The 15,026-nt window shown below is 32.7% G+C and overlaps 1 protein-coding gene across 1 annotated transcript in view; it reads right to left on the reverse strand.

Moving 5' to 3' along the window:
* LOC146529626 (uncharacterized) overlaps window positions 1-4,792 on the reverse strand; it is a 54,803-nt gene extending 50,011 nt beyond the window's left edge. Inside the window, exon 1 of the mRNA XM_085201949.1 lies at window positions 4,642-4,792. The gene's annotated coding sequence lies outside the window, so the exon portion shown is untranslated. The remainder of the gene's footprint in view (window positions 1-4,641) is intronic.
* Window positions 4,793-15,026: the final 10,234 nt, after the last annotated feature.

Below are 15,026 nucleotides of genomic sequence, written 5' to 3' on the forward strand. Positions count from 1 at the left end.
AATAATAATTGTTATAAATATAATTCAATTCTTCATTTTAAGTATGTACGTAGAAGTAACCACCTACGTAGAAATCGTAGAAGCCTACCGTTACAGCTTATATGTTTACAAAGAAAATAACATAAATACGTATGTACTACTAAAACTTTGATAATCTATAAGTCTATAATATGTGTTATTCAACAAGTCAAGACAACAACGATATAACAAATAATTAATGCTCGTAAGGCAAAGAAAATTGAGCTAAGATTCTTTCTGATTCTTGCTAGATCTTTAATTTATTTTGTAAAAAAATTATTTCGTTCGCCTCACACTGTCTTTCAAACCAAAGGTAACCTAGTGCTAAACCACTCCGTTCCACATTCCACCCAATTTTCTAAACATTAAATGTGTTTATATGAAAATGGCTAATACCCCTTACTGGAAATCGAACACCAATCTTTCTATTTATAGTCAGACTCTAAGCTTTGCCCCGGCCTCAAAGAAATTCCTAAGACAAAAGTTGACATATATGCATTTTATACAGTACACATAGCACTATATTTCTTTACTTTGTAGGCAAGCCGGTAAACCCCGGCATAATACAATCTGTCTGAATTTCAATATACCGAACTAAAGAACTTTGCACTGAAGGAATGGGAGCTTTCGAGATAAGTCTCTACTCTAAAGATTTTCTATTTCCTTACAAACTTTGTAGTTCTTCCGAACAAAATTTTCATAATATCTTTTCATATAGCTTTTTAGTGCGGCTTTACTTGCTTTATTATGCGATTTTTTATTTAATAGGTTGTTTTTATGTACAGTTTCACGATGTATCCCGCATGTAGCACGGTAGGCAGAGGGAATCTAGTGTTAAAATACTCATTTCTCACTTTCCGCCTCCTTTTCGAGGCATAGACTAGCGGAACTAAACGCCGCGCGTATGTCTTGATAAAAGCGCAAAGAATTGAAAAAATTGAATCGAACCGACAACACTCGTGTTACACGCTTGTGCTCCGACGGCCGGCCTCTTAATATATAAAATATATCACACATCGATAATATCTCAAAATAGAAGCTATTATTAGCATATATATGTATTACAATTACAACTATCTAAAAGTAAATACACTTATATACCTATCAGTTTACTAACAACTTCTAACAAAGCTTTTCCATTAGTAGTGCTATGTAACTCTATTATCTAATTCAAATTAAATTTAACGACGTTTTACAGCACTTACACTGTAAAACCGTAAACCTTACAGAAAAAGTAGACATAAATCAGTTAGCCATAATCTTCTTCTTCTTCCTGGCATTAATCCCGGCTATTGCCAGGGTCTGCCTTCCTAGTCAAACTACTCCACTTTGCACGATCTTTTGCGTCCTCGGTGGTTAGACCATTGGCTCTCATGTCCTGCATCACGACATCCAGCCAGCGCTTCCTTGGGCGTCCGGGAGGTCGCGTCCCAGGAACTGGTATAGCAAGGCACTTGCGTCCGACATAGTTCTTAGGCCGGCGCGTAACGTGGCCAAACCATCTCAAGCGACGCTCTTGGAGCTTATCCGCTAAGTCACGGACCCCAAGACTACCTCGAATGAATGTGTTGCGTATGCGGTCAGACCGCGTTACGCCGCACATCCACCTCAGCATCTTCATTTCCGTGACGTGAAGCTCCTGAGTGTGCCGAGATAGTGCTGGCCAACATTCGCTGCCGTATAAAAGAACCGGTCGGACGATGCTCTTGTATATCAGCCCCTTGAGCTTGGGCGGTATTCTGCGGTCGCAGACCACACCAGTGACCTCCCGCCATTTGGCCCAGGCAGCGCTTATCCGGCCATGGACATCGTGATCGATGCCTCCAGACTCGTATCAGTTAGCCATAATATGTAGCGGTATTTCTATATTCGAGCGGTACCCACCACTACCAGTCCCACTCATATAAAATAAGCATCCAGTCGTGTACAAGTTCGAGGTTCGAGACCTGGAGGGAACACCCTTAACGCTGTCAGCATCTTCTCAAGCAGCCAAATAGTTCTTGTAAATTTTTCAGGACTATCTTCCCTACTCATCAGGTGTCGCTGTAAAAGCTAGTTGGGCTAACACTTCACATCAACATCATCCGATTTTGTCTCGTGGGATAAATCCGTTTCCACAAATCCTTGGCCTTCAAAACACCAACTACTATGTGACAGTGTATTTTTTGTAGTGACGTAAATACTGACGTCTGCGCACGAGTGACTCCGATATTATTGGAAATGACGTCAAATTGTGAAGATAACATTCGCGTATGCGTAAATTTAAACCGACTTCATTCACGATTGAGGCCGTCTGCGTGAAACGGCGTAGAATTATTTTTATTATGATATATAGAACAGGATTTCATATTGAATTTCAGCTTCGCGCTTTGACTTTTTAGTAACGTAGTTAGGAAAGATCTAGTGACCAGACTCTTCGTTATTCATTTTAGAAGCAGCAAGGCATAGAGGAGTCATTTCCTCCTAAAACGCAGGTAAATTCAGAAAAGAAAGTCGCAATTCATGTTCGCTGTCGAAACATTTGAACTGAATTTACTGTCAACTTCGTGTACTTTTTAAGGCATAATTAAATAAACTGCCATTTTTACTTTAATTGCTAATACTCACATATTTGATTTATAAAAGAAACGTTTATTTTTCAAATCTCTATAAATTCAAAACGTGACTCTTTGTATTTATTTTATATTGTATCTAGATTGAATCTATTTCAATTTTATTTGTCGTTATTGATTTTTTACTTTTTATCTGAGGCATCCATTTTAAAAACACTACTCGTATATACGAGTATACTAAATGTAGTGCTTTTTTAAAACGTGCGTCTGTAAACGCAACAGGTGACGTTGATTTCCGCAACTCAACACGCAATGCCTCCAGAATTCGCCAGAAAGTGGAGAACGGAAGTATCCTAATGAAAAAGCTGCTCCCGACGCTTAACTCTAGGTTCCTAGTTTCCCTCGGCGGGATACAGCGTGGAGCTAGAAAGAAAAAGTCATCCAGGATAGCAGCCAGCAAATGCAATACATAAATTGTTACATTGAAAACAATTTGATTTTTTTAAATTTTTTGTCTGTATATCGGTTTCTTTGTTTTTCTGTATGGTTGTTCACGGTAATTTAAGAAACGGCTTTAGCAATTTGAATATAGTTAAATAATAATGTTATTAGATCATGTAAGAAATTCAAATTCAGATGAACGAATGATGTTTTTTACAGTTTCACGGAAATATTACTAAACAGATTAAGATAAAACTATACAGTAATATAATTTGTACATCAGATTAACACAAAGACTGCAATTTATGTAAAGATTTTGTATAATTTGGCTATAATATAGCAATAAGTTAAGCGGGCAAAGCCGCGTTTGCATCGTTAGTAAACTAGACTCATTGCTTCACTTTCCATTGAATTGGAATTTAGTGACAGAATTAAACTACGCACTTTGCCTTGTAGGAAAATCAAAATTATTAATTTATTGTGCTATGATATCCTTAATAATACTAAAATTAGGGTAGAAATCTTAAAAAACGATTCAAATTGAAAAAGCTGTCACGGTGTTTTTCCATTGCTGTTTATAATAAATGTGGGTTTTCAGTTCTTATATTACTAGTCAATATTTTTTACAGTCTTATTAGATAAACAGAAATCGTAAAAAAATAGTGAAAAAGAAAATAACAGAATGAAAAAAAATCAAAAACTATAAGAATAGATTCGCAGAAATTGCTTTTTTCTTTTAATATTCCACATGCATAAAAAAAACAAAGAAAAAAATTGATATTAATTGTTGTTATTTTAGTATTATTTTAATTTGTGACTCAAACATTTTTTTCATTTGCTTTCAGAGATATTATAATAAATTTCCAGAAATCAGTAGATGAACACTATTCAATCATCATTTATGACCTTATAATGACCTAAATCTGAACTGAAATGGGAATGGATGTCTGTATGAAATCGATAGAACCGAAATTACAGTTCGTATTTTTTATACCTTTTTTATGATAATAATCTTTTTAATGTTGTGTAATATTTTTACACGAAGGCAATAAAGAGAGTGGAATAATTAGACACTGAAGTTTTTTTAGCTTAAGGAGATTTTGTAAAAAAATACTTAGAGACGACTTTAGAATTTGAGTCGTCAAGTAAAATAAGAATATTTTTTGTAACATTTTAAATGTACAAATAAAACTAAAACAAAATTCAAAAAATTCTAATTATAGGTATTTATTAATATTTATTTGCGAAGAAAAATATTTTTTATTAAAAAATATATATGAAATTAAAAAACGAACAAAAAAAATGTTTTTTTAATATACATAGTATTATGTTATGCCTAATTTCTTTATGTTTAAAAATAATTTTACAAAATATTGATGTAAGTAAATAAATTACACGACTTTAAACGAATCATGTTAAAAAATATATTGTTAAAAAATCTAAAGAAACTGTTTTATGTCGAATTTAAAATTGAATCAATTTTATATATATTTAATGGTATGGTATTATTACCATATATAAAATAGAAATTAATTTATCACTACTAAAAAAGAAGTGCTAAAGTAACAAACTGACAAAAATCCTTTTCAATCAACAAGTAAAAAAGATCTCGCATAAAAAATCCACTTACCTATTTATTAATGTTTGCTCGTCTCACAAAATTTCTTTGAACTTCACAAAAAAAAGTCTTATTATATTATTATTGTCAGAATTTAAATCATTACCGATTTTAAAATTATTGTCAATTCTTACGGAGCATTTTCCACGTGCTTCCTTGTCCCGATCGTGATACGAACTGCCCTGGTAGGCAAAAACGGGGCTAAATCGTGTAGGTGTAGGCTGAGTGGGTGTAATATGAAAGGGATAGATATATAGCTCTTCAATGGGAGTGATAGAGAGGGAACATGACTTAAGGGAGCACGTAGTAGGCGTCGAAGGGAAATTCGTAGGCCTTGGTGAACGATATTTGATACAACTTTTTTTTAACGATAGCCTTGTTCTTACAATGGGTTTACGTGACTATGGGACAATTTGCTTAGTATGGAAAATTTGAATTATGATAAAATATTATGGTAATTTATATATTTGAATGGAATGAATGAATGGAAGTCGTGAATGGAAATGTAAAAATAACTTTGTTATGGTAAAAATAAAGATAATTAAAAAAACTAAAACAAAAATCCTATCCTGTGCCTCGTTTTCCATCGAATACTGAAGACAGTGCGTGTTGAATGTCCGAGCTGAACACCGCGCTTTGCCTCGACACCAGAGCGAAGAAATGAAAATATAAATTTGAATAAATATTTCATTTCCTCGAGTGGGGATTGAACCCAAAACTGTGTCACATTTACATTACACACTTGAACCCATGCGTCTTGTGGTGTGTGTTGATGAGGAAAGGTTCACCATCACTATCACCATCACTTCATTGTCAACGACAAATAAAAATAGTTAAAAATAGCAAGAAAACGTATTAAAAATAGAAAACATTTGTAGATGCACATTGCACATTCATGAATGAAGCAGAATTCAATATCTGTAAAGTACAACTGTCGTGTCGTTGTTTTTATTGAAGATCGCCCGCGGAATTTTCATTGAAAATACTATTTCCAGAGCTCTTATTAAAAGAAGATATTAATATTTTACTTTCCATACCTTTTAGAAAGTATTTCAAGCACTTTTGATATTGAAATATCCGTTTAATTTTTTTTTGTTTCATTTGCATGCATATAATCTTTCTATTGTATTATACAGTTTTTAGTATTTTATAATTTAAATACCAGTTTGAAATTTAGAATATGTAGTAATAGTATATGACGAAGAAGAGAATCATTATAATCTCACAGCACTCCGTTTCCCACTTTCCAACGAATTCTGGAGGCATTGCTTGTTGAGCGTCGGAGCTTAACGCCGCGTTTTGCATAGACATCAGAGCAAAGAAATGGATAAATATATAAATTTAAATAAATATTTCCTTTCCTCGAATGGGGATCGAACTCACAACCGTCGCATTACACACCCTTGTCCTGCGCCACGACGACCACGAGATATATTGTTGTGCGTCGGAATTATTTTTTTAGCATTGCAGGGGGTTGGCGGGCGATGTGACTTGGAAGTGAAGTGCCTTAGTTTAATATAAGGAAATGTCTTTAATTCTCTTAGAGAAAACTTTTAACTAAGTGTGACTAGAAAATTAAATTCCCACGCATTCATTTTCCATTTTTCATTCGTGTTTCAAGTTACACCGAGGAAGCTTAGTAATTACTAAGCTGACTGCAGCACAACTACTTTGTTAATAGTAACTGACGATGTTAGGCTAGCAATGGAAGGAGGTTCCCAGGATCCTCCTGCTTCTTCTTCTTCTTCTTCTTACATAATATATATGTAAGTAAAGTAGATATTTGTAAATTTTAACAAATAAGTGTTAACAAATAAAAAAAGCTGAACGCAACATATAGCATTTTATCGACTTTTTATTGAGATGCTTACATTTTATAAGCTTCGGGACGGCTGTCGCTGACCTAAGATTAATTTATTGGCTGTAAACACTGTTATAAACGACGGTTTACTACTTAACTGTAATTAAATATAAAGAACCTTAGTTTAATTAATAGTAGAATTTAATTTATAGTAGATTTAATTATACTCACATATTATGACCAATTAAGATTTTAAGGCTTTAGGGATTATATTTTAAGGTCTTAGTCTTGGGGATTATATTTGTCTACTTTCTGCTTAATCTTCTAGAAAAAGGGGATTGAGTGACAAACCTCATCGTCATGCTTTTGTTTGTCAGAGTGAGGAATTAAAATAATTTATCTTAGCGAGCGGGGGTTGAACCCGCAACCAACACGTTTACTCAGACGTTACCCCAATGCCTTAAGGCAGCTTAAGTATTACCGTATTTTGTAGTAGTCGGATTGTGGATTTTTATTCATATTTGCTCTTTGTAAATATCTTCCAACAGAGCAAAAATTCTAAAAATAGAACGAAATATAGGTATATGAATTTCCACCCATCGGTACTACTGTAATAGACTAACAGGATAAAAAATGAATTGACCAAAATTCTGTAAGGTACAGATTTTTACCAACTATAAAAAATAGATTATTTCTGTATCCCGCATGTTGCAGGGTAAGCAGGGGGAACTTAGTGTTACTAACTAATAAAGGAAGAAATAAATAAAAATAGAGGAAATAAAAATACTAACAAATATGATTTATATTTCCCGAGTGTATGAAATGTATTTCCCGAGTGGAAGTCGAACAGACAACTGTCACGTTACAGGCACACCCTTGTGCCCATGCATCAGGACGTCCTAAACACCAACTATATTTTTTTAAAATATCCAATACATATTTGGGAATATACGCCTATTAGGAATTGCGACCAAAGTGAAAAGTCCCTTCTCGAAATTCTTCTTAGCCTTTGCCTCCACTGACCAAACAACGACATACATATCTTAGATATTTATATTGAAAAAGCACCCATTTTAGTTGTTATCACTGCTATTTAACCTTTTTATCTGTGCCAACAATGTTTAAGCCCAGGAAAGTCTGTCAATATTAGCAATAACATATACTTACTCGTGTATGACGTAAATATCATGACTAAAATTAGCTCAATTTTATCGTAAAGTATAGGTTTTCATAAAACTTTTATGTTTGAATAAGCTACAATAAGTACTATATTATTAAAACAAACGTATGAAGATCATGATGGCGCAGTGTGACAACTAACTGTAAATTTGAACGTTGTAGGTTCAATTCCCACTCGGGGGATCATTATTTTCATTACCGCACTGGTCTACACTAGGTTTTCTGTAACATATGCTATATTTATAATTAAATAATATATACCAATTTAGTATTGACAACAAATTTATTTATTTTTACAGTATAGTGAAACTTAAAAAAATAATATTCTATATTCCATATGGCTATATATATATAAAGTAGCGTATAACCTAGAACCGTGTGGGCGTAGGGTCGTATCGGCAACTTGGGAAAAAACGATTTATATCAAGATTTAGTTTACTACTTCCACCGCGGTCTATCGACAGTTCAACTACTTTTAGGGTTTACCAACGAAAGGGCATATCTGTGTATCGCAAGGTTGTATTTGTTCAAATATTAAAATATGTATAGCCAAAATATGTATTAAAATATTTTATTTATTTATTAATTAATATTAAAATATTAATAATTTATTAGTTTATTTCAATTGTTTTTTTTTCAAAGTCTATATTATATAGCTACTACATTACTATATTTCTTAAGCAGGAAGAAAATATTATATAACGTCTTGCTGTCAAATACGAATGTCAAAGTGTAAATATAAGTCTTCAGCCGTTTTTGAAAGCTTCATCTTGCTACATGAAAGCTATAGAAAATAATTTTAGAAATATTCATCTCACTTCTTGTATTTATGTTAAAAGGAAATGTGAAAGGGTACACGAAGATCTTCTGTCTTTTCACTGCTAGGTTTAATGAGAGATTTTAAAAATCCTTCAGAAAATTAGCTGAGCTTTTATAAAGCTCAGCAATTGAGTGAAAGGTTAGAAGTTAAGAGTATATTGTTTAAGACTTGCCTTACTTTTTAAATGTCGTGTCGATTTGATACAATTTTACGACTATTGGCTTAGAAAAAAAATAATAAAAAAAAAATGAGATAATAAGTGGCAGAATTATATTGAAAGTAAAGTAGAAAAAAGATGAAAATTGATAGTATCAAGGTTCCATTTTTTCTATTTTCTATCAAATAATATCAATAAATTCTAACTGAAAATATCTATTATGCTTGCATGTGTTGATGTATATAATAAAATTGATGCTAAAATTGAAGGAATATTAAAAACCGGTCTCAGCTATCGATTTCCACTGCGAGCGGAGCGGACTCATTAAGGACTACGTTGAACTCGCACGAGGTCACTGCTTTCTTGTATTTCCATTATGAGCGAAAAAGACGAGGAGGAGGAGAGTGAGGAGAAAGAGTTCGCTCAGTTCCAGGGAGCGAAATAATTACAAAATATAAAACTCATTTTTGGCGGAAATGTAATCGTTTTATTTAAAAGATTTCATCCCGCCTAAGAATTACTCGATCATTTAATTTTCTATTTCGCAGTGGAAAACAAGCTAAGAATTATGACTTAATAGGTCATGAATCGTACACAATTCTTAGTTATATCTATTTGACTATGCGGGCGAAGCCGTAGCTAAGAGATATTTATGTACAATACGTATACAAAGCAATTCGAACTTAAATAATTAAATAAACATCCCAAGTCACGCCCTGAGAAGTTAAAATTTAAACTTTATTATTTTAACATAGTTTGTTAAACTTTTTTTTACATTCTTCTCAGAAACTTCTTTGAGTCAGCGAAGTTTTCGATGTTTATTCAACTACGAAATATATTTTTTACTTTAGAAAGCTTTAGCAGTCCACGAAGGTAAAAAAAATACCAAAGGAAATATTATTTTAATAGGATACACCACCATCAATAATATTTATAGGTAGGTATCTAAATCATGTATAAGAATACAAATTATACAGTACCTGCTGTAACATAGTGAGTATAGGAAAGAACTCTAGTTCGTCTGTCCGTCTGTCACCAGACTATTTCTCATAAACCTTGATAGTTAGGTAATTGAAATCATTAGGTATAATGTAATAACGTAACTTTTATTGTCGCTATAAAAACAAATATAAAAAAAAAACAGAACTAAAAATTAAAGGGGGCTTACAAATAGCAAATGTGATATCAATCAAATCAGCATTTTCAGGTCCACTGCTGGACATAGGCCTCTCCCAGGGTGCGCCAAAGCTCCCGATCCTCCGCCTTCCGCATCCAGTCGAAGCCAGCAACCTTCTTCAGGTCGTCGGTCCATCGAGCTGGAGGGCGCCCTACGCTACGTGTGGTTGTCACTCTAGTAGACAAAGCGTGGCGTTGGGAAACGACGGTTTCAAAATCAAATTAAAATAACGCTTTAAGCGGTTAAAATATAATTTTTAAAAAGCTTCAATTAACTTAGGCTTGGAAGTTGAGGCTGAATCTCGAATTGCTTAACAGATGGTCCATTTAGGGATTATTTTTTTGTTGCCTCAACAAATTTCATCGAGTTGCCTCTCGCATATTAATGTGTCTTTTAGATAGAATATATTTAAGTCTTTTTTAGCGTTTTTAATGTTTTACATGATTTGTTTAAAATAGTAGGTTCATAAGGATGCTTTTTATTTTAGCTGATTTCTTAGCTTGTCTTTTATTTAAGTCACTGTGCTCGCACTCAATTCTTGAGATATTTCTTATTGGGATCACAACGTCGCGCTTTGTTATGTTAGAGCAGGGAAATGAAAAGTTAAAAAGTAGGAAGAAAGTTCTCCAAGTGGGAATTGAGCCTACAAACAACATTTACAATCAGAACGCTGTGTCGCTGCGCCATGACGACCTCAACAAGCATTTTTTATTAAATATCTTATATCTTTTGTTCAAAAACAAATAAGGGATTGACGAATGACGCTAACCTCCTACTATCTTTATATAGCGTTTATAAATATAAAATCGACAATATTATTAAAAAATCCTTTATAATATTTAACATAAATTAATATCCAATATAATGTCAGTCAACCGGAGTGTAAACATTGGGATACCATCCAAAGCTAATTTAATTAACATTTTTGACAGCCCGGTGCTCTGTAAACAATATGGCGGTATTGAAATAGATTATATATCTCTTTCATTATCATTTTTTAATAGAAAAGGGTTTATTTGTTGCTCGGATAAATTATTTTTTTTAATGTTCATTATTATAAATTTTATATATTAAATGAAGTTATAGGAATGGGCCTATAGAAATAGTGATAATACTATAATGCGGTTGGTTTAGGGTTCGAATCCCTTTATGAGGAATGATTTCTTTTATTTTGTTCTAATAAAACGCAACGTGCAGTTCACAACTTAATACGTAATGTCTGAATTTTGGTCAAAAGTTCTCTCTGCCTATAATTTTATTATTTATTTTGTTTCAAAAAAAAAAAAACTTTTTCATTTTTGGAAAAAAAAAATTGTATTAGGCTTATTAATATTTCGAGCGGTAGGTTAAAACTCCGTTTGTGGAGACTATGAAAAGTTAATTTAAATAAATGTTTCATCTTCTCGAGTAGGGATCGAACCCACATCTAAATGTGACACTAATCGCACGCTTGTGCCCCGCCATGATACTCATATACTCATTAAATATTTGAAATACATCTAATTCTAAGATATAAAGGAAGAAAAGCGACAAAAAAGTATTAGATTTATTAAATAATCTCATACAAGGATATAAATAGGTACCCATAACATATTTATTCTGCAGACCTTATACAACGTAATAAGCATCGATTTCAGTTCACTTACGAACTTTACTCTTTTTATTTTAAAGGAATAACTGCGGCGTCGCGTCGCCCACGTTAATTGAATCGAAACTTTAAAGAGGTTTTTAAAAATATTTCATCGACACTCTCGTGAAAGTGTAAAATGTAATTTACCAGCTTCATGTTGCTTTTACACATATCAGTGTAGGAGGAAACCTAGTGTTCAAACACTACTTTACCCATATTCCGCCTTCTTCGGGGATCAAACCTACAACCATCGATTTTGTACAGTCCCTTTGTGCGGCAGGTGTGACGGCCTCTCTTCATATTAATTATATATTCATATATAATTATTTTTTTATAAATTAAAATACATTTTTCCCTATCCCTCATATATCCATACCTATATTATAAATTCGAAAGTAACTCTGTCTGTCTGTCTTTTACGCAATCAGGGCTAAACCGCAAATTCAATTTTTTTTCAATTGTGATATAATACTCATATACAGGGTCTTGAGGGTCTCGGGATGAACATAGGATACTTTTTTTGTCATATTTGTAATATTTTCGATATATACCAATATATTAAAATATTTATTAATTTGACATGCAATTTATTCCGCCATGTTAATAACAACCATCGCTATGCGACTGTTGCTAAGCAACGATTTGCAAAGTTTGTTGTTACAAAACGTCACCCAAAATGAGCTTGCTTAACGCATCTCTCTATTAAAAATAATTTCATAAATTTATTTAATAAATATTCGTATAGTTCAAGCGGGCGTAGGCGCGTTCGGGTCCACTAGTAATGTATATGTATTATATTATATTTACTGCACAAACATAATCTATTGTTTCTATAAAACAAACAACTGTGAGTCCACAAGGAGTGCAATCATCGATATTTATTATATGCTGTGATATTGCCTCGAGGTTATATAATATTGTGGTATAGTCTAGGGCTTGGTATATTTTTTTTTCACTTACACGTATATTTTATATACATAGATATAGAAAAGTCGTTCATCCGTCTTTGTCTACTTTAGTTTTGTATGTTAAAGTTAATGGCTATGACGTCAATGCTGCTACATATTTGACGTCGTAGTAATTAAGTAAGTAAGTAAGTGAGAATATGTACTTAAAATTAAAAAATATATTTTTTTTAATACTACAAAACTTGTGTAAGATCTATTAGAAAAACTACAATGATAGCTAAATAAAAAATATATTTTTTAAACTTATCAATATTCTTATTATTATATTTTTAATTTTGCAACTTAATAGCCTAAATATAACTTAAGTGACCAAAACGGCAATACTTGGGTGATATAATACTGATCATGTACCCCCTGGCCTATGATTGCAACTGTATTACACCGGACATGTAGGCAAGGAGTGATATCTCCATTATATGGAGACTTTCATTTGCATTTCGACCACTCGATCTATCGTATTTATGATACGTATTTTTATAGATATTCTTCTAATTTTAGATTTTTTTTTGTATTTGTCTTCTTTTTTTATTGATTTTTGATTGTTATGGCTTTAGGTATCGCCTAATTGTTATGGATGCAATAAAATGGAATTGAAGTTGCAACCATCACGTGCAGTGAGCTATGACGGTGTCAACGGTGACGGTTTTTTTGTAAAATCCTTCCGACCCAGAAAAAGTTAACATTCTTATTGCATTTTCATTCAGAAAGCTTGCAACCGTATAAGCTCTTTAAATTAAAAACCTTAATAAAACTTAGTTTTAGTTCGTAAATTTCCCTCAGAACTTGGTAAATGCCGCTATTAATGCTAAGAGGAAGAAGAAGATGTTATGACCATATTTGAAATCGAAATGCTTATCTTTTCGCACAAAGTTCCATCACTTAACATGCAATTCCGATCATGCGTTACGAAATTGTTTTATTTTTTAACTTAACACAGAAGGATGGAAAATGGAGGAAGGATTCGAGGGATTCGAGGGTAGGTGTGAATAAGTCAACATCAGATTTTCGAGCTCTTCATTCATTATTGTTTTTTATTATATTTACGAATATTTTAATGTGACTTATGTGCTTGTGAAGTAAATAAACCTACCGCTAGTGTTATCCTACTATAAATTCCCTGTGAATTATTGTGTTTCCTTTTAACAAAGTCACGTCATACAATGGACGCACTCAAGGAGTCTATAACTGCTATGACTGAGATGTTTGATGCTAGAATGCAGGAGTTCCAACAAGATTTGAACAAATCTGCTTCTCCAACCACAATTACATCGTTGGCAACTGATTTTAATTCCTTCAAAAAATTTATCCACACTGCACTGACTACGTTGCAAAAACAGGTGGAAGTCTTGGCGCGGAATGTTGACCGTATCCAGATGTCTAGAAGAAGCAAAATGCTCCTCTTCCATGGAGTCGAAGAAAAAAAAACTGAAATGATTGACAGCCTCGTTACTAATTTAGTAGTGAAAAATCTGGACGTGGCCGATTTTGCCCCTTCAAACATTAAAACCGCGTATCGGTTGGGTCGTGCGCTTGGAAATAAACCCAGACCAATAGTAGTTAAATTCTCTAATGCGCATGTGCGCCATAGTGTCTGGCTTTCGAAAACTAAACTGAAAGGTTCAGGTATCACTGTTTCTGAATTCCTGACAAAAAACCGTCACGACGTATTCATGCTAGCAAGACAACGTTTTGGTGTAGGGAAGTGCTGGACGCGGGATGGTTCCATCAACGTAATTGCCCCCAATGGATTGCGTTATCGAGTTGAGTGCATCTCTGAACTTCAAAGCATACCCGTCGCTCCGTCAAGGTCACCTCCACCACCTCCACCAGTAGTGCCGGACACTGTTGCTGCTCCAATGTGCCCCAATAATAAAATAGCAGTCCAAAGATGTAAGCGAGTGGTGAAGAAGTAACTGTGTACTCATTATAACTGTTATATTATTTTATTTATTTATTTTTTGTTGTATTTTCACTGTTCTTTTTTTTTATATTTTAAGTTACATGTGCCTAGTTATAAAAGATTATCTAAGTTTATTATGATTTGAGTCTCTGTTTTTCTATTTTTTTCTTTTTTTCTTTTTTCTCTTTCTGTTACTTAATTTTTGTACTTTATACTTATTTCTTATATTTCTTATATCAAATGTTTTGTTACACTGCATTAAGATCTGTCATTGTTTAAAGTAACATGTAACGCTTAAGAAAGTATTAATAATGTATGACAGAATATAATAGGCTACCATAGCATTATACTGCTGGCTGTTGTCTCATATTTTATTTATTGGTTAAAGAATTTTCTCATTAGTGTTTATTTTTTTATTATATTTCTTCTTTTGTAATTGTCATTAATTTATAATTGTGCTTGTTTTTTTTTTTCTGTCATACATTATTTTTATTTATTTATTTTTTAAATTATTTATTAAGTATTTTTTTTATATATAAGTTTTGTTCTTACTAATCATATTTCTTTGTGTTCATGGTACACATGGAAATGTTTATATTGTTTTTATTTAATTTTTACTTTTTTTATTTGTTTTGTTTTTATTTTTCTTTCTTGGTTTCTCTTTCCAACTAGCGGGTGGTTTAGCAAATTTAGAAGCTAAAACGGGTTATCGTTATACTTTTTACATTTGTATTTTTTTTTTTTTAATTATTATTATTTTTATCT

Source organism: Heliconius melpomene, chromosome 18 (genome assembly GCF_056956725.1).
Source record: "Heliconius melpomene rosina isolate 202511_hmr_F chromosome 18, ASM5695672v1, whole genome shotgun sequence".
NCBI lineage: Eukaryota > Metazoa > Arthropoda > Insecta > Lepidoptera > Nymphalidae > Heliconius > Heliconius melpomene.